The 20371-nt window shown below is 39.5% G+C and overlaps 1 pseudogene; it reads right to left on the bottom strand.

The window, feature by feature from the left end:
- Positions 1-13052: 13052 nt before the first annotated feature.
- Positions 13053-14650, bottom strand: LOC121339987 (annotated as a pseudogene).
- Positions 14651-20371: the final 5721 nt, after the last annotated feature.

The following is a 20371-nucleotide window of genomic DNA, read 5'->3' as shown; positions in this document are numbered from 1 at the left end:
CACAGTCCAATCACCCTCTGGGTGACGAACCTATTCCTGGTATCCAATCTAAACCTACTCTGACACAACTTCATGTCATTTCCTTGAGTCCTGTCACTGGTCATGAGAGTGAAGAGGCTGATACCTGCCCCTCCACTTCCCATGGTGAGGATGATGAAGATCACAATGAGGTCTCTCCTCAGTCTCAATTAATATTACCCAGATACTTTGCCACCCAAGACAGACTTCTAAACACAGCCATGTGGCAGCCCAGAATAATGGTTTAAAACAGAATCTATGTCCCTATATCCTTGTTTTGAATTTACAATTTTCTTAGAGTTAAGTATTCTCTACAACAATTAAATAAGAAACCATAATATTCCTAAAATTCTTTTCATTCTTGAAAACTTCTTCAGACTTCCAGGAACTAGGTTAAAATATGGTTATTTCTACATTGATTTTTGATTAATCAGTTTGTTTATGGTATGTGGTGTGTTAATTTGGTTTTCATTTACTGTTTGATCTTATGTAAGCATGAGCTATCAGTTTTATTTCACATAATTGAGAGATTTGGCCTTCAACAATTCACATTCACGTTGAAGTCACAGGCACCAACAGTGCTAAATTTCGTGGTCTCAGCTTTGAATAGTTTTGAAGAGACAAACTCTTACTACACTTTTTTTTTAGAGCACACCTTTATTGAACCTCATCCAAGTAGCACAATATGACCGTTGAATGTTTTACTGTGGACTGCTTTAAAGGAGCTGGGCTTCAGCAGCTGTTTACCCTCATTTATTTTCTAGTATCAGTGTCTTTGTAATTCCAACAGCATGGTGGCCTGCTCTTCATTTAAATTATTATTTTATGTTATTGTTTTCTGTAGGAATTAAGGCTTTCCGGAAGCGTAATAGATACCACATGGATTCTTACAGACAACTGGAGAAACTTCACAAACTGAACTGTGAACAGCCCAAGGGCCATATCTGCAGCAGATCACTCCTAATTCACAAAAGGTTCTTCTAAGAGAAAGCTAGCATGTGTGGTTTGGGAAACAAGGATAACAAGAAGCAGACCCATCTCATGTTGCCATGGGAATACTTTATGCTGTCTGTCTGGATGGTGTAGAAGTATTCATGAGTTGTCTCTATAAATCACATAATTAAAATATGGATAAATAGGACTAATTGCATGTTCTCTGCAGAAAATTGCTCACTATCTATTACAGATGATTTCAAAATATCTGACAGAAATTTCCTTTGGTTATCAGCAAAAAGAGCTCAACAGATTTCTTTTAAAACATTTTAAAATAGTCCATACTTCAAAACAAAAAAAGTGCCCAAGAAGGCAAATTACCTCCCAAGTACTCTGCCAAGGTCATTTTTCTTTGGTTTCCCATTCTTCCTTGTTGAAGGAAGCAGCCAACAAAGGAAACAGTCAGCATGGATTTATGGAGAAAAATATCATGCTTTACGAGCCTGAGAGCCTTCAACAATGAGGTGATTGGCCTGCTGGGTAGCCAGGGATACCAGTGAATGCTGGCTGTATTGGCTTTTGTAAATTTTTCAACATTGTCTTATCATCATATGCAAGTTGACTACACATATGCCAGATAAGCAAACAGTGATGTGGATTTAAAACTGGGTAAACTCCTGGGTTCAAAGGGTTGTGATAAGTGGCATGGAGTGCAGATTCAGGAAAGTCATCAGTAGTATGCCTCAGGGAGGGATACAAGGGCAGAAAACAGTTATTAAACTAGTGAAAATAAGTTTGGGTGAATACAGTGAAATTATTAACAAAGTTTCATCCATGAAACCATAGATCCAGTAGAGCAATTCAAATACTGTCTGTGCATGAAGTTTGATGAAAGACACAAAAAATTTATTATTTAGTACTATTACCCAAAGAATTGATTCAAGCACTTGTAAATAAATATGGAGTTCAACCTTTTAGGTCCTATATGATTTGGGCAAAGCATGATCTGAAAAGATAATGCTTGAAATATATTTTTCAGGACTTGCATTCTGCACTACACTATTTTGGCATTTCTCCCTCTTCCTAAACCACTAACCCTTAAAGGTCAATCAAGGTTATGGTTTAAATGTTATTGGAATGGGTGAAAAAGAAATACTGTGGGACTTATTGATAGAAGGATTATAGGAGACTAAATTAAGTCGACAAAAATGAAAATATAATTTAGTCCATATTCCTTGTTTATGTATTTGGCACGTTTTAGCATTCTTTGAGGGATATATAACAGTATGTTATGAGTTAAAAAGTGAAGCCAAGAATAATGTTAATTATATTAAAGGAAGAGAAAAAAATGTGGTCATAGAAAAAATAGGCTACTAAATCTAAATAACCTCACTCAAGAGGAAAGAATGCATACAGGTAGAGCATAATGAAAAAAAAAATCCATAATCACAGATAGTACTTCAGATACAAATTACACAGCAAAATTTTCAATTAGCTTCTACAGCACACAGTAAATGTCTACAGCAAACTTGGCTGATCTGGTACAGACATAGGCTGTGAAAGATGATGTCTGGTGGAGAGAAGCTTTGACATGTCCTCTCGCATGGACTGTTCTGTCAGACAGCTTAGCATTGTTTTTCCTTAGAAATTAAATATTTTACTTAAACCTCTTCAATATGATTTGAGGTACCCCTGTGATAACATCCTGTGCCTTATGTTTTATAATTCCCAGCTCATCCTCTGAGACCTTCAATTACTCTTTCTGCTGTGTGTATAAGATATATTTACATGCTGGGGAAGGGGAATGATGAAGGGTTACTACAGTTGCATGCAGCATCATCTATCCTTTGACTGTCTGGAAGTGAAACATCACATGTAACTTGTGACTTAGATATTACATCTTCATTCCCTAGATAAACCTCTGCATTAATAAATTAAAACATACTTAATCTCTCTGCTCTGGAGAAAGAAGGTTTCTAGCCTCTTCCATGACTTTCACATTAGATTAATTGCATTTTGGGGGGATGGGGGGGGAGGGGGAGGGAAGAGTTGGTGGAGAAGAGTAAGAAGGACCTCTTTTCTTCATTACAGAGTCTTCTGGAACTATGCTCAGTAATATTATGATTAATGCCTTACCTGGCTGCATATGAAGATCTAGAAGTTTTCCTCATTCTCAAATTCTTTTTTTTTCTATCTGTCTCTACCTCTCAATGCACTATAAGATTATTCACTTTAAATAAAAATACAGGACACAATATGAACTTGCTAAAAAATTACAATAATTTTGTAGCTGGGTGTTAGAGACAATGTAATGTCATGTGACTCTAACCTTGTACCTCTGCGAAAGTAGGGTGATTCCCTCAGTAAAAATATCAGACAGAAGACTCTTCAGTGGGGCAGGAATATATTGTTGTAAACTGATGTGAACATGGGAAAATCTGAGACAGTGAGTAATTTGTGATTACAGTCAGTTACTTGGCTTCCCTGATTTTTCCCAGAAGTTAAGTTGCAAAGTCAATTCACAGTCAAACCACAGAATCTTACATCAGCAGATTAACAGTTCTAAGTGTTGGTAAAGAAAACATTTTCTAAAGTTGCCTTGAAATACTCTCTGATTGCTTAAATGTCCTTGGCAAATTAGTGCCTGCCAGAAATAAATGCGAGCTAGGTTGTGTTTTTTTGTTTGCTTCACATTGTTATAATTACTGTTGCTATTTTTATTAATAGAAATACTCATAGAAAGAGTGGAAACAGAGAAAAGGGGGCAAGAATAGATGTCTGATTAGTTACTTAGTTAGTTTTGAAGGAATTTCCAGGGAAAGCAAGCTGCTGATCAAACAGCATTTTGCCCCTGTTGATCACAACAAAAATATCTGTGTCCAGAGTTTAAAGACTAAAAGAAACATGCTGTAATGAATAACATCTTCAAAGCAAACAAACAAGACTCATCTAGAGTCTTCAAAGTTATGGTTTTATCCTGGTGATGCTTATATCCAGCTAGGAGTGAGATTAAAAACTGAGAAGATGACTCATATGAATAATTATTAATATAGTTTAAAAAAGAAAAAGGAAGCAGTCAAAAAAGAAAACGGAAAGAGTCAAATTGTGCTCTGACAGTGATTCATTCAGCATGATTTATCTTTTTAGAAGTCTAGAAAGTCCATGCTAGTGTTCTCCATTCTTTTTATACTGTCAGTAAAAGCAGCAAAGAATATTATATCCCAACTATTAGGAGATCAAGTTTCAGAAAATTGTGATGTACATACTCTGAATGTTTTTTCACCTTTTGGAGCTCTGTAGAAGACTCATATCACATTTAAAAATTTATGTTGTGATCAGAGAAACAGATAAATTTCTTCCATCTTTTTGAAAGTTAGGATGAACACAATCACTGCACTCAGGAAACAGAGCAAGAAAGCTTTTGGCAGGCTTAGCCAAGACCTGCATGCAGAGATTGGGATGAGCAAAACTGTTACACCTGTTCATCCATTATAGACAAATGCAAAATTTTGGACCAAAATATGTAAGCCTAAATATTTGGGGATATTACAATTTCTTAATACTCTCTCTAAAGTGGTCATCATTACACAAAATTGTGAAATGCCTCTCTTCTTTACCCTGCTTCTGAGGTGAGAATCGTAATCTATCAGACAAAAACCAGAAGGTGATGGAACAATTATTTTAAAATTTGGTCCATAAAACTATTATCTACCTTTAGTTACAAGAGTTAGTACTGTTTTTTAACTAGAAACTACTACCCATTAATAATAATAAAGAAAACTTTACAAGAGAAAAGCTTAATACTTGGCTTTGTAAATCATCAATAGCATCCTATGCAATCTATTACCATACTCAGAAATTTTAAGTTGCTTTAAGATTTGCTACAATTTAGTTGAAAAATACACCTTCTAAGATGGATAACATTTGAGATACTGAAGACATTCAGTTTTGATTGAAGAATGGAATTATAAATCCTTCCAGGAAAAACGAAAACCTCTAAGAACATTTTTAGTCACAGAGTGGCAAACTCCCAGAATTAACAGAATTACCTACAGTCTTCTAATCCTGTTTCAGAGAAACAAGATGTCTTCAGTTTTTGAAAGTATTGATTGAGCAATGTGCCTTGGTGGCCAAGAAGGCCAATAGTATCCTGGCCTGCATTAGGAATTGTGTGGCCAGCAGGAGCAGGGAGGTAATTCTTCCCCTGTACTCGGTGCTGCTGAGACCACATCTTGAGTGCTGTGTCCAGTTCTGGCCCCAGTTTAGGAAGGACGTTGAGATGCTTGAATGTGTCCAGAGGAGGCAATGAGGCTGGTGAGGGGCTTGGAACACAAGCCCTGTGAGGAATGCTTGAAAGAGCTGGGGTTGTTTAACCTGGAGCAGAGGGGAGGCTTAGAGGTGACCTTATTGCTCTCTACAACTTCCTGAAGGGAGGCTGTAGACATGTGGGGTTGGTCTTTTCCACCGGGCAGCAACTGACAGAACAAGAGGACACAATCTCTAGCTATGTCAGGGAAAGTATAGGTTGGATATTAGGAAAAAATTTTTCACCGAAAGAATAAATACTGGAATGCTCTTCCCAGAGAGGTGGTGGAATCACCATCTCTGGATGTGTTTAAAAAAAGGCTGGACATGGCACTTGGTGCTATAGTCTAGATTCTGAATTGAGGTGTTAGGACATACGTAGGACTCAATGATCTTAGAGGTCTCTTCCAACCTCATTGTTCTGTGATTCTTTGATTCTGTGATTCTGTGTGTGGTGTTATGCAAGTTCAGCTATTATGCAAGTTCAGCAAAGTACATTAGCAGAAAATAAAATTGCAAAGAGAAAAATTAGTTAGCCTTGCTCAAATACACAGATAGGACACATAAAGAAAACTGCTTCTCATGGTGCAAACATTTAAATATAGTGGGTTTATGTATAAATTAATTTCATTAATTAATACATAATGCACATGAAATTGTCCATATTTATAATCTATTTTTCAAATTTTTTTTTAGGCCTAATGAGCTCATACATTGAACATGTACCATATACTATATATCTAGTTGTCTTTTCTTTGAAATTATTTTTGAGTTACTTGAGAAAATTATTAATTGATAACTTCATATTGTAGCTTGGAATTTATTTGCAGAACTATCTTCTAGTTTCTCTGTTTTGAGAGGCTGAAAACCAGTGTGAAAGACTACTCTGGGTATAAAGACAATTTTACACACCATTTTCTGCTCATAGTAGTGAGCAAAATACAATTCACAGAATAAAATGTTGTATTAAGCAACAGAAATATGGGACAGTTCTCAAGGTTTACTGATCAGCTGAGATATTACTTTACTCAGAAAAAAACATTGGCTCTTTGGTCATGCTGTATTTTCAATAACGAATAGTGAATACTCTTCATGTTTTTGCCTTTGCTTCCAGACTCAGTTCAGTGATTACTATATACTGGTCTATTGACAAAATCTTTGCAGAATCACAGAATATTATGAGTTGGGTGGTACCCATCAGGATCATTCAGTCCTGGTCATGCACAAGGTTCCCCAAGAATCACACCATATCTCTTAGGGCACTGTCCAAACTCTTGAACCCTGCCAAGCTTGTGCTGTGACCACTTCCCTGGGCAGCCTGTCCCACTATGCAACCACCCTTTGGGTAAAGAACCTTGCCTTGATATCTAACCTAAACCTCCCCTGACATAAACTCATGCCATTTGCTTCAGTCCTGACACTGGGCATGAAGGGAAGAGATCGGTACTTGGCCCTCTGCTTTCTCTTGTGTGGACATTGAAGACCACAATGAGGTCTCCCCTCAGTCTCCTCTTCTCCAGGCTGGACAAACCAAGTGACCTCAGCTGTTGCTGTGTGTTTTTATAAGTTTTACAGTTGTTTTATTGCAAAAGTTAGTTATTGAATGTTAGTTAGGTATGATGTTCAGTCCATATACCCCCATTTTATCCCCTCATGATGCTTGCTCCTAAGTTGTTTACTCCTAAATTTTCCCGCCACTTGGCTATCACTCACCGTGTCCATCTCCCTGTTCCTCCTCTCTTTTTCTTGTATGGCCCTGTCAATCGAAGTTGTGCTGCCCCTCCTCTCTTGTCAACCCAAAGCCACAAATTTTATTCCAGAATGTTCTATGTCAATCATCCTGGGTCTATGTCAATCACCCTGGTTCTAACAATTGATTTGTCCTCAAGGCTTCTCCCCTCCCCTCTGTAAACTCTATTGGTTGTGTCAGGTTCCATACTCCTCCCCAAGTGTTTCCCCACTGGTTGTGCAATGTTCCCATCCCTTAGAGTCGCTCGCTGGAACCCTTTTCTTCATCTCTGACCCATGCCTGAAATAAATCATCCTGAAATGGCAAATGAGTGTCCTCTTTTTCAATCCTTTGCCTCGGTATCTTTGTGGTGAACTGCTGCAGTGTCACCCACGCCGCTGCATTCACTGCCACCTGAGACGCCTCGGCAGAAACTCAGGGGCAGCCTCTCTCGTGCGTTCCTTCAGTCACTCAGGGAACTTTGCTAGCAGGCATTCCACTACTCCGTCACCACAGGAGAACCACACTCAGCCACTCCATATAATGTGTGCTTTCCAGGCTCTTCACCAACATCTTTAGGAAGATCATTATAGGCAACAAAAACATAGAGATGCAGAATTAGGTTAATGTAATGTAGATAAATGGGCAAAACCCAGAGGTCAACTTTCAGAAAGTGTTAAAAAATTCCTCCCTGAACAATTTAGGAGTTTTAAGTTCTCAAATTAAGACCTTTTTTGTTTTTTTCTAAAATCCTTGTTTAAGAATTCTAACTGTGGTTTGTCTTAAGCTGTGGCTGTCACTCCTTCGATTCATCATACTTCCTTTTCTAGTAGGGGTAGTTGTCCCATAACTATTTCAGTTTCAATTATTTTGCCACAACTCCTGATGAAGTTTTGAAATTACAAAAAAGGCTTTTGAAGGATAATCTTAGAAATAACTGTCTTTAAATAGCTGCTCAGGGAATGATAATCTCAGGTTCAGCTTAGTGTCTTAGTGGGGGATGTGTGTTCAGTATCTGTCTACTCTTTCTTTCTAGGAGTCTCATTGCTCCCATACTGCAGTAGTATATTTTTATATTATAACAATAGTCTTAATCCACATATATCTATATTGCACTTATTTACTAATACAATATAATATTAGTGAATGATTAAAAATGCTTGAAGTATAGACATTTAATTACCTGCATATTCTAGTATTTCTATATTAAAATATAAAAGGGATTGGCATGTAATAGTTTTAATAAATTGAGATATTCTGAGCGACAAATGTTAGACCCAGGGGAATTTGGAACTTTCTTCTAACACTTTAACTACTAATTGTGTCAGGTCAATAAATCTGACTTATTACTAGCAATGTTTTGAACAACATGAAGCCTATTTAAAATGGGATAACTTATCAGTATTGGGACACCAGTTTAGTGAAAAATGCGTATACTATTAAGAGCCACGTCTGGGATTATATTGTTTTACCGATCACTAAATGGTTTTAAGAGTTGAAACCACATGCAGCTGCATGGTGTCACCTAATTTCCTAAACAACATAATGACACAGTCTGTTAGTGACACTGGTATTGCAGCAACAATCTCCAGTCTTCCTTCACAGCAGCTATATAAAAAAATGTTGTCCTTTAGTGTAATAATTCCATTACATGTACCTTGGTTGGTAGTTACTTTAGTTGATAGGGCAGGATACTATCCAGTCTTGAGATTTGTGCTCTAACAGAAGTCAGATACTAATACCTACTTTAAAAGAGCCTCAAAAGTCCTTGAAAATTTGAATCGGGGGAATCAGTGACCTTCTCCTACTTGATCTTTATTCCTTGTCCTCTCCTCTCCCAGAAGAAGGTCTAGGATGGAGAATGGTATCATCAGTTAAAGTTATTTCCTCAAAAGAGCATGGGGCAGGGAGGAAAGGAAGTTAATCCCTATGCTTCTACTAAGTTAGTGGATTATAACAGACACTTTGGAGTGAAAACCAGAGATGATATAGACTGGATAAAGTTTGGACGACATCTTTCAAGTCTGTTCAGAAGCAGACACACAAGTGTTCAGAGAAAAGTGCTTTGAAACTGAGGGTATGAAAGACATCATCTCAAATACTGTTACTCTTTCAACATGAAGTAAATCCCCTTACAAAACCATACAAGTTTGCCTGTATGAACCACAGCTTAGGCAACATGTTTTTCTACTGACCTGAAAGTTTAGCAAAGCAGGTTCACATCCAGACTTGCAGTTTAGCTGTGTGAATGTCTATCCTGATTTTGTTAAACTGCAGAGCTGTTAACCAGTTGCCAAATTAACTCCTTCACTGAGGCTGAATATTAAGTTTCTTCTCCAGTTCTCGCCTTACCGCTCTTCATAATTTTACTTCAAAACATGAGATACCCACTGATTTGTATAACACTGTATCTGCCAATTTACATTTTAAAGTGAGCTTTTATTTTAGACCTTTGTAGTTCATGGGCACAGGAAAGGGTAAAAAACTAAAATACATTTCATTTGAAGGAAAGTCAGAACCTAAACACTAAAATACCTATATTTATTACAAAGTGTGAGTTCAAGACCATCTCAATATAGCAAAGAGTCCTAGCTATTACTTACTTTAACAGGTTACACCAAAAGTCCTGGGCTTTATACTGTTTGTAGTCTGTTTTGTTCTTTACATGGACAGTTCCAGTTCACTCCATCAGTTACTTACATCCACCAACTTTAATATGCTGTGGGGATTAATGAACAACACCTGACACAATGACTTCCCAGAATGCCTGGAGCTTTAAACACTTCTATTTTTAAATAAATCATACCATTAAGCAGAATAAAAGGGGTCTGTTGCTGTATTCTGCATCCTGAGTCTATAAAGATCTGACAAAGAGATCTCGCATGCAGCAGTGACTACAGGAAAATAAACCTTGATTGTTGCCAGATAGTTGTTGTCCTACAGAAAAATGTTACCCAGATCAAAAATCTAATATACCTGAACCTGATAAGCAAATTTTGCTTCGAAGTCATATTATATGTACTTTATTTGCAAGAAAATATTTTATTCTTCTAGCATTGGAAGTACATTTCCAGGATACAAATTTCCTCAGTGAAACAACAGAATGGGGATATTTTTAATATGTTGTCACTCTAAGCACTGAAGCAGAGCATGATGGGTTAAAGTAATAAACACACTAGACCTGAATAATGTAACTGCTTCCACATTCTAAACAAATTTATATACTTCCATGCTTCATAAATCAATTCCATCAATTTCTTTTCCAACTCTGAAATCTATTCTTAATTTCAAATGGTGTTTTCTGAGTTCTGTATTTCATAAGCTTTCAATATAAACTATTCTTTCTCCATGTCCGTCTCATGTATTACTTAACCTTTATAATTTTCTCAGATATTTTTTGTTAGTTAAATTGCTATTCATACAATAATCTCACAGACCTCTTATTTTTAAATTGTTTAGGGAGAAATAATTGAGAATAATCAATATCAGAGTTTTGAATGTCATTGGTTATTTTTGATTGAATCCATGAAGCACATAAGGTATTTTGTTCCAGAAGTGAATCAGCTCAACTTTTCTGTTTTGGTTCAAATAATTGTGTTTACAAATGTCTATGAATATATTTCATTTAAATGAACTCTCTGAGGAAACAATCTGCTAGTAAACCCTTGTATGATAATACTCAGTGAAGGGAATGCAGAAAGCTATGACTGAAGAAGAAGAGAATTTTATTTACAATTTAGAACATGCATGCATGGCTGTATTTTTATTATTTATTCTGTTCCAGTTTCAGCTAATGAAAAGAGATAAGCCTTTACACTAGAATTTTTGCTGTAGTTTTAGGAGCTACAAGTATGGGAGTCTATCAAGAATACAAGTTTCCCATTGGCACTTGTCAAATCAGATTTCAAATATTATAATAATAAATATTATTACCCAATAATGTATGCAATAATCACCAATTCAAAGCTTCATTCCAATCTGTGCAAAAAGATTCTGAAATATGCAATATCATATCCCAAGGCAATTCTATATTTAGCATAATAAATGTTATAAGAATCCAAGGTCATTAAGAACAGCCATTTAAATAACATTAATCCTTGGTTTAAAAGTCATCATAGATATTTGGAATCTAACTTGTCCTGGTGTATTAAATTCTGACCTGAGTTGGAAAAAAGTTCAGTGAGCGTACTTGCAGCAAGAATATCTCAAATTTTTTTCTCCTCTTCATTGGCACAAAGAAGCTGCTGGAAAACTTACAGATGCACAAATCTGAAAAACCACAGACTGTAGAAAATCAAGTTAGACAGCTGGCATTTGTTGCTAGCTGAATTGCTGCTCGCATAGTCCAGGGGTCTCTTGGCTGATGCCCGCGGGCGGGGGGCGGCGGTGTCGCTGCCAGGAGCGCGGTTCTGAGCCATCCCCGGGCAGGGCTGCTGTGACCCGGGCCGGGCAGCGAGCTTGGGCTGGCTCGCCCTGGCCTTGCGGAGCGGCAGAGGGATGGCCGGAGGTTTTCCGCAGGGGCAGCTGCTCGGTGCGAGAGGAGCGGACTTTCGCCGCCCGCGCTGTGTGTCGTGGTGCTGTAGAAATGGAGGAAAACACGTCCTTTCTTTTGTTTACCGTCATTTCCAGCACTGCAAGTGCACGTGGGGTTTCTTTCCCCTGTGCTGTAAGAGACTGGTGCAGCTTTATATAAGCAAACCTCCCTGACTCCCGGGACTGTGGAAGCTGTGGGAGGAGGCGTGGGGACCAGAGGGTGGAAGGGGGGAGACTCCGTGGCTCCTGCCATGCAGTCTCTGCCATTTTGAGCATGTGAATGCGACCATGCAGCTGTGGACATGCAGTGACAGCAAACTTGGGCAGCAGGAGTAAAGATGGGAGAACCTGGAGGACGGGTTTTCAGCTGGGGCTCACTATTTTTTAACTGTTCCTCAAGATGCCGAACGCATGCCATCATCATATTAAATAAAGTATAGAATTCTTTATGGAGTTCTTCCTCAGGTCTTAGTTTTCCCCAAACTACTTCCAGAAAGTTATTGGTTAGGACTACATTCCAGTAAATATAAGGAAAATGCTTAAATAACCAGTGTACAAACACTTCAACTCCCCCTCTGAAAAACTGAAATCGTGAAGAAAAGACTTTTTAAGGTGGAGGTAAACTTCTTGTTCTGTGTGGATGAATGTTGTTTCCCTCTTAACCCAGTCTCTTCCCAACACATCCAAAAGTAAAAGGAGGAAGGAACTAAAATAAAAAAAAAACTCACCACACTGGGGTAAGACAATGAAATTCTCAGGGTGGTCTAGGGCAGATGTTTTCTAGGAGAAGAGGTCTCTGTTCGATGTGCCATTTGTAGCAAGCTGAATTGCTGCTAGCATAGTGCAGGGTAAGGAAGCAAAAAGGGCCTTTGCATAATATCCACAGATGTTTTATTCAGCCACGTGGTGAGATTTTTCTGTTTGTTTATTTGTTTGTGAGTTCATTTCCCAGTGATTAATAATGTGAGACTGAGAAAGGATCTTACAGCTTTATCTGAAGGGAATGTTTTTGTTTAAGCAAACCTGGATTCCTTCTCCATGGAATTTTACTTGTCATAACAAAACAAAAACCCAGATCTTTTGATCCAGGTGGCAGCTCTGGGCACCAATCTGATTTCCCACCTTTGGAGACCCATGAGGCAGGAAGGGGCAACTCCCAGGAACCTTCCCTGCCAGGAACCCCCTGGTTTTATCAGGAGCAAGGAGGCCACCAGGCACCACTGGCCATGAGCAGGACAAGATCCCTTCCCAAGTCAGGTGTTTGGCTAAAAGAACCCTGTGGAAGTTGGTGGAGCAGCAGAAGCTCTGCACAGCACTGGGGTCTCTGGCAGCCTCACAGGAAGGCACTGATGGATGAGGACCCAGCAGATCCTGAACACGGCAAAGCCATGGGAAGCAGCAAGGGCTGAGAGCCAGCTGGGGCTGGGAGCAGAGGATTTGAGAATATACACACAGACCTTACAAAGAATGCCACGTTTTATACAAATCACCACTGGTTATTTACACCTGGCCCCAGGACTGCCCTGGCCACTCCTCAGCTTTCCACATGCTCTGGCTCCATCTTGAGCTTTTTGCTTCCCAGGACTTGTTCATCAAACAACTCTCCCTCTCTCTTTTGCTCACAGGTCGTCCTTTAATGTACTTCTCTTTTGCCTTCTCATAATCGATGCCATCCATGACAGCAATGGCACGGCACACATGATGGCTTCAGGTAAAAGCACATTTGAGATGAATCTGATACCATCCCCCAGGATCTGGTCCAGGTTCTTGGTGTCCATCTTCCTGTAGACCTCCTTCAGGTACTCAACCCTCAGGTCCAGCTGCTCCTCATCCTCCAAGTAAGTCTCCACACAAGTCACGTACCGGCTGGAATTCAGGAATTTCTTCAGCCAGTGGGATTGTTTACCAGTTTTCAAGATCCTCAGGAGATGCTCTTCAGCCCCTTTGGTCTTCACTATGAACTCCACCAGCTTCTTGTTCTCCCTGTCCCTGGCAGCTCTGGTCCTGTCAGGGAGGAGCTTCCTTGGGGGTTTCTGGGGGGAGGTGTCTGAGGAAGACTGTCCAGCCCCTTCCTCCCCTGTATTTGGGAATGCTATCTGCACCACACTCTGGTATCCCTCTTTCCTCACTGGGTAGCTGACATCAGCAGCAAAATACTCCAGGAAGGATCCAGTGGAACTTTCACCACTGCTGGCCAGTACAGATACCACTGTGGCTTGCACCACACCAACATCCCTCCCTCAAAAAACTTGGGTTCTCAATGGGACAGAACACTTGGGAAATTTGGAAACTGAGGCCACACCTTCCCCATCCGTGTGTTTCCCACCCTCTGCCTCTCTCTTCCCACCCAGCTGCTTTGCCAGGCTCTCGTTGTCACTGCTGATGCTTTTCTCCAACTCATCTGAGGCAATTTCACAGGAGGACTCTAGGAATGTTCTCAAAGGCTGAGTTCCTGTTTTTCTGGAAGGTTCCACAGTGTCAGATTTAGAGGGAACAGAGGGAGACTCCTCCTTAGGAGCCGCCTGTGCTTGATCCTGGAGGGAATCATCCCTACCTCTTCTTTTCCTTCCTTGCTGACTGCTTCCAGCCTCTCTAGCTTACAGGAGACTGCATTCCCCATTTTGGGCTGGATGTTTCCTCTGTCTGGGTGATGATTTTGGTTCTGGTTTTTAGCAGTTGTGACTGTCAGGGGTTGGTGCCACACTTGAGTCCCTGGCACTGCACTGGTAGGGTTTGTGCCACCCCCATGTGTTCTGGCAGGGCTTGCTCCACTTCCAGGTGCCCTGGGTGCTTTTCCACTCCACCCTGGAGCCACAGAACCTCCCTGGCTGCATGTTTTGGGACCATCAGTCAGCTCACAGTTATTCTGGGGTTTCTTTTCCTCTTTGCAGCCTCAGGTGCTGACTTTTTTGAGGGAGAGCACAAGAAGAAGCTGTGGGAGTGGGTGAGCAGGGCAGGTTTCTCCCAGGAAAAATTGGGATTTGGTCCTTCTGCAGGAGGCATTTGATTGCTGGAGTTGGTCTGATGGAGAATACCCAGGGCAATTTTAAGGGAACAGCAATATTGCAGCTCCTCCATGGCTTCACTCATGCTTTTCTTTTGCTCCAGGGTGGAGGCGATGGCTACAGGCATTGGCCAAGGGCCTGATCCCAGTGACTACAGTGCCAGATCGGGCATTGAAAGTAAATGAGAATTATTTTCCATATTCTTTTCCTCATTAAATGAATTAACAAATAAGTTTCTGTTGCCATCAGATGATACAGCAATGAACACAAAGCTTTGAAAAAAATTGTGGTATAGAGATCCCTAAAGTTTTTAGAGCAATGCAGACACGGTAATGAGAAGAGCTGAAGTGCTTTTTTATCCAATACATAACATCAGTCTTAATGATTTCTGACACTACAGTCTTTATATTACGAGAACCTTTGTAAGAAAAAGAGTAACAACAAACTAAACAAAAAAACAGTTCCATGTCTTTTCTTTTAAATCTGGTTCAACTGTTCCTCATTAGAAGCAGTTGAAAGACTGGTTAAAAAGCATGTAGGCAACACTTTTAACTAAAGTCAACATTTGTTTTGGAAAAAGTGTTTCAAGAAAGCTATGGGCCAGCTGGAGAAATCCAGTGATAAATAACAGATACGATCAACAGTCTGAAAATCATGATTATGGGGATAGACAGGAAAAAGAGTAAGCCTTAAGAAGGGTATGCAGAAGGAAAATGTAGCATCAGTCATCAAATATGCAAACTGTTGCTGCACACACAAAAAAAAAAAAGAAGGCTTGAAAAATCTGTTCTCTATACCTCACTTGGGAATAAGACTAGCTAAAGTGATTTATATTAGACATTACAAAAAATATATATCAAACGTTAAAAAAATATTATGAACCTAAATACTGTAAAAAAGTAATCTCTGGAAGGGTGTGGATTACCCATTATTAGAGATTTTTATGAACAGGTTTGGTGAACAATGGTAAAGAATAACAAACATAGAGGCGGAGGCCAATTTACTCTGGAGAAGAATCTGTTCCTATAGCAAAACTCTTTGGATCATCTGTGAAACAAATACTCTGTCTCTCTCCCACTTGAAATCAGTGCTCTCTTTTCTTTAGGTGTATAGACATTATTTAAAAATCTGACACAACTAGAATGAGATGTGGAGCAACTTTCTTTCAGTTGAAAGCTCATTCTTATTATTATTTCATTGGCTCATGATCTATAAAGAGATAGAATTCCATTGTGCATTCTGCTGGAAATATTCTGTGGAATTCAACAGGAAACCCTGCTTTGATGCAGACTTTTCAAGTAATTTCTGCTTTGATGTCTAGTCATAGGTAGTAAAGACTGCATGTTTACACATGTAGCTTCAGAAGTCTTAAACCATTGTGTAAGTCTACAACAATCAGTTTAAGTTCCTTTCAAACTTTGGGCAGAAATAATCACTTACAGGACAAGCCATCTTGCCTCAACCAAAATGTTTCATATATCTAAACCAGGCCAGGCCAGTTTTCCTGCAGAAATGACACATATCTCTTTGACTTTTGGGAATTCAAGGACAACCACATTGTGTTTAAGCAGTAAAATCTTAAGATACCTGAATTTTTCTACTGCTATCCCTCTAAGTTGCACCCTGTGTCTCTTTAACCACCTCCCCACTTTGTCTTCACCCAGGTGAAATTCTTTAATCTCAAAGTATGGTTGCACATGGTAAAATGAGCAGTACGACACAAGTTGAACAAACAAAAATTATGTCTGTATGAAATCAATTCTAAGATTTCTCTCAGAGGAATGTTTTTACCATTTGCAGCTGTAACATAAACATCTTTGTAGGGTGCTCACACGATCCACACATGAGGTGATCTAGGTAGCCCCAGCTCTTAAGGCAGGACTGTGATTCTGTGGGGTGTGATGTGCACAGAACCAGTGAGGGGATCTGCTCCAAAGGTACCTGAGAGATGACCTCTCAGACCATTGAGTCCATGCTGCCAAGTCCCCCACTAAACCATATCCCTAAGCACTACATCTGTATGTTTTTAGATACTTCCAAGCATGATACCTCTACCACTTCCTTGGTGACCTGTTCCTGATGTTTGACAACCCTTTCAGTAAAGAATTTTTTTCTAATATCCTACTTAAACTTCAAGTGGTGCAATTTGAGGGCATTTCCCCCTGTCCTGTCACTTGTTACTTGTGAGAAAAGACCAACTGCTACCTCTCTACAACCTTTCAGACAGTTACAGAGAGCGATAAGATCTCCCCTGGGCCTCAGTTTCTCCAGGCTAAACAATCCCAGTCCCAATTCTCTCAGCTGCTCCTGAGGAGATTTGTGTTCCAGACCCTCTGCCAGCTTCATTACCTCTCTCCCGACATACTTCAGTGCCTCAATGTCCTTCTTGTAACCATGTGACAAAAGGAAGCCCGGTTATCGAGAGAATTAACCAGAAGAAGAGAAATTCTGTTGAATATGGTAAAATAAATAGAAAAACAAAGGGATCGAGCATGAAAAGTGGTATAGAAGCAGCATGAAGAGTTGCCAGGTGAGGCAGCAGCCTATGGCTGGAAAAAGAACACCTGCAGGGGTGCACACCAGGGCAGGGAGCATTTGCCACTGCCCAGGGACAGAGAGGAGCTCTGGGACATGGGGCATGTGGGGGATGGGGGGAAGACGTACTTCTGGGGTGATTTATGGGGATTGGGAAACATGTAACTGTTTATTAATTTTTTCTCTAAGGGTCTGGTAACATGATTTATCTGTTATATTACCAATATTGATCCCGAGTCTAAAGTTCACTGTGGATTAATTACATGTCATTAATAAATTAATAAAATATTTTGATTCCGATTCTGGACTAAGCTATGAGAACTCGTTTTTTCCTGGTGTCTACCTTTCCTAGGGAAGGATGCCTAGCAGCCAGCTAGGATGAACAGTGAATTATTTGTACACTGGAAATAATAAAGGAAAACCCTGTTCATCAGGAATGGTGAGAATGTTAAAATGTTTAGCATTGTATATTGGAGTAACTAGAAGTTTCACAAAGTAGCCTGAAAGACCTGGGAAAATCAAAGGAATTACTTCCACATTTCTCCAATCTGTATTTGCAGTACTATTAGCCTTGATTTTTTTTTATTAATATATCTTTAATAACCAACGTTTATATCAGCACACACTACTAATAGAAATAGAACTACACTTTTGTCTTGCATGTATGCTGGTGAGTTTTCTTTTGTATTTCTGGCATCTTTTCATTTTTAGTTTTTAAGATAATTTCTCTCAGGGGATGACTTTAATTTGATCCTGTTATTCATATTGCCCATTCAGACTTAGGAATCTGGGATGAGGGAAACGGGAGGGGAAGCACACAAGACTTTTTTCTTTCTAAAATGAAAAACAGATCTGTTCAAAGATTTGACTTGTAGTTGAAGAATAAACATACTTAACCGCACTCCAAAGGAAAAAAATACAATGCTTAAGTTGTTATAATGATAATTATTTTCATTAAGAAAACCCAAACCCAAAAACTCCCAAACAAACAGCCTCAAAAAGCCCCAATGAAATTAAAACAGGCAGAACAACTGATGTTTTTCCAAACTGTTTTCCACAGAAAAACAAGTAAATGGAGTAAATGGTTAAAGGCAGGATTAAGACCCTTCCACATCACAGTTTTTGGCTGTGATGACATATCAGTCATCTATGTAGATTTTATCTATGTGTGCCTAATCTGCACACACATATATACACACTCAAAGGTAAACACACCCTGGAAATGAAGGCAGGGTAGAAAGACTGCAGAGTTCAGAGAAAGTATATTTAACAAATAAATTAATAAATTAATTCTCAATATTTGTGGAAATAAAAATGGAAAATTGATGTGCAACCCTTCCCTTAAGTCATATTTTCCTAGCTCACCTGGAATGTTGGTTAAGGAGTGTTGTAGACCATGTAAATGAAATATTTAGAAAAATCATAATGAAGTCATATTCCAGAAACTCGTTTTGCATTCTTTGTTCAAATTGGCATCATAATGTATCTAAATAATTAGTCTATGTAGCATTGCAGGAAAAAAAGATTAAAACTCAAAAAAACAATTCCCTGACCTCTGCCTGGTTGAGTAGACTCTCTAGTTTTGCTGCTGCCATGTGTTCTGTGCTCATGAATCAGGATCCTGAATGACAAGAGGAGCTTAAAGATCATAGTTACCTTACATGTTTCTGTGAGTTACCTTACATTTTTCTCTGTATCAACCTCCATTAATAATAGTAAAGCAGTTTTAAGGAGGTTTGATTTGCCTCCTAGCTTTCAAAGATATAACCTTAACATTTCTATACTAAGTATAGTAATTTCATTATTTAATTAACAAAGTAACAAAATTCAGTGCTGGAACATTCTCTCAGGCTTTCCTTTCCAAAATACAAGTTAAAAATAATACTAGCATGAAAACGGAAGTTCTTGGAGCAATTTTGGAACTAGACTGAAAGAGGGAATATGAGTTTTTGGAAGGGTACGTGAGACATGCTTTTTTATGTTCCAGAAACACACAAACACAAGGACTGTCTGACTCTTTCTCTGATGCTAGGCCTGTGGCAACACAGCTTTTACTAGGCTATCACCAGGATTTATCAATTTTAAAACATGCTAATGCAGGCACTCAATTTTTTGATCATCATCAGCAAATGATCTTTCTTACAATGTTTGCTACATATAAAATACGTTTGTGCCTGCATCTCTGTGAAGCAAAGTGGTGGTGGATGCCCCATTGCTGGAAACACTGAAGGTCAGGTTGGATGGGGCTCTGGGCAACCTGAGAGAGTTGAAGATCATTGCAGAAGGGTTAGACTAGATAATCTTTAGAGGTCCTTCTCAACCCAACCAAACTGTTTTGTCCTTTAATGGTTCTATGAGTCTAAACCATTTTTACTACTTTATTAAAGGTTCTGCTATTATTCTCAGCTCTGTAAGCTTTATATATATATACATATATATATTCTCTAAAACAGCCTTTCCTATGCTGCACTGCTATTACAACTCAGTAATAGTTGATTTTGGAAGCTTTTCATGATTGTCAAATGACAAATCTACAGCACTTGTTCCAAGTTTATCAAGAAGTGCTAGCAGCTTGTCTTTGTGCAAATATAGAGGAAAACGATAGTTCCCACTCTGGGAGAACTTTGTATGTATATTTGCATGTGTGATAATGCTGGAACACCCTTCCCATTCCAGCAGTTACAGTGAAACTTCATGGACTTCACCTGCCGCAGTGTAGTGGCTACAGCTATGTGTGTCGGTGCGGAGCCTCTCCCGGGTGCCTTCCGGGGCTCGCCGCTCCCTGCAGATCTCGGCTGTGGCGGGGCTGGCACAGCAGCAGCACAGTACGAAGAACCAAGGCAAAGGAATAAGGAGTGATCACTTTGACTTCCAAGGAAGTTTATTTCCCCAGCGGAGTCAGGGACAAGTGACAAAACTGAGGGAAAAAAACTGCTTTTTAAGGAGGGGAGGGAATAAGGGGAGGACACGACCTTTTACCAATAGGAAGGCATTAGGGCATGGGTGCAGGGTAAGGGCTACGCAATAGAAGCCAGCGAGGGGAAGGAGCAAACCTTACAATCCAATCTTACTTCGAAGAAGGGATGAAGGACAGGGAACATTCCAGAGCAAAGAGCAAACCTTACAATCCAATCTTACTTCGAAGAAGGGACGAAGGACAGGGAACATTCCAGAGCAAAAAAGGTGTGCTGTCATTGACAGACAAGGGTAAGACAAGGGAACAAGGGCGGTACAAGGAGGCTGACGGTGGGGGATTGACATACCCCTGGCAGGAAAATACTGGGGTAAACAACTCAGGACTGAACCATCAGGG

This window comes from Onychostruthus taczanowskii, unplaced genomic scaffold (genome assembly GCF_017590055.1).
Source record: "Onychostruthus taczanowskii isolate IOZ18803 unplaced genomic scaffold, ASM1759005v1 scaffold39, whole genome shotgun sequence".
Taxonomy (NCBI): domain Eukaryota; kingdom Metazoa; phylum Chordata; class Aves; order Passeriformes; family Passeridae; genus Onychostruthus; species Onychostruthus taczanowskii.
This window is presented reverse-complemented; position numbering and strand designations above follow the sequence as displayed.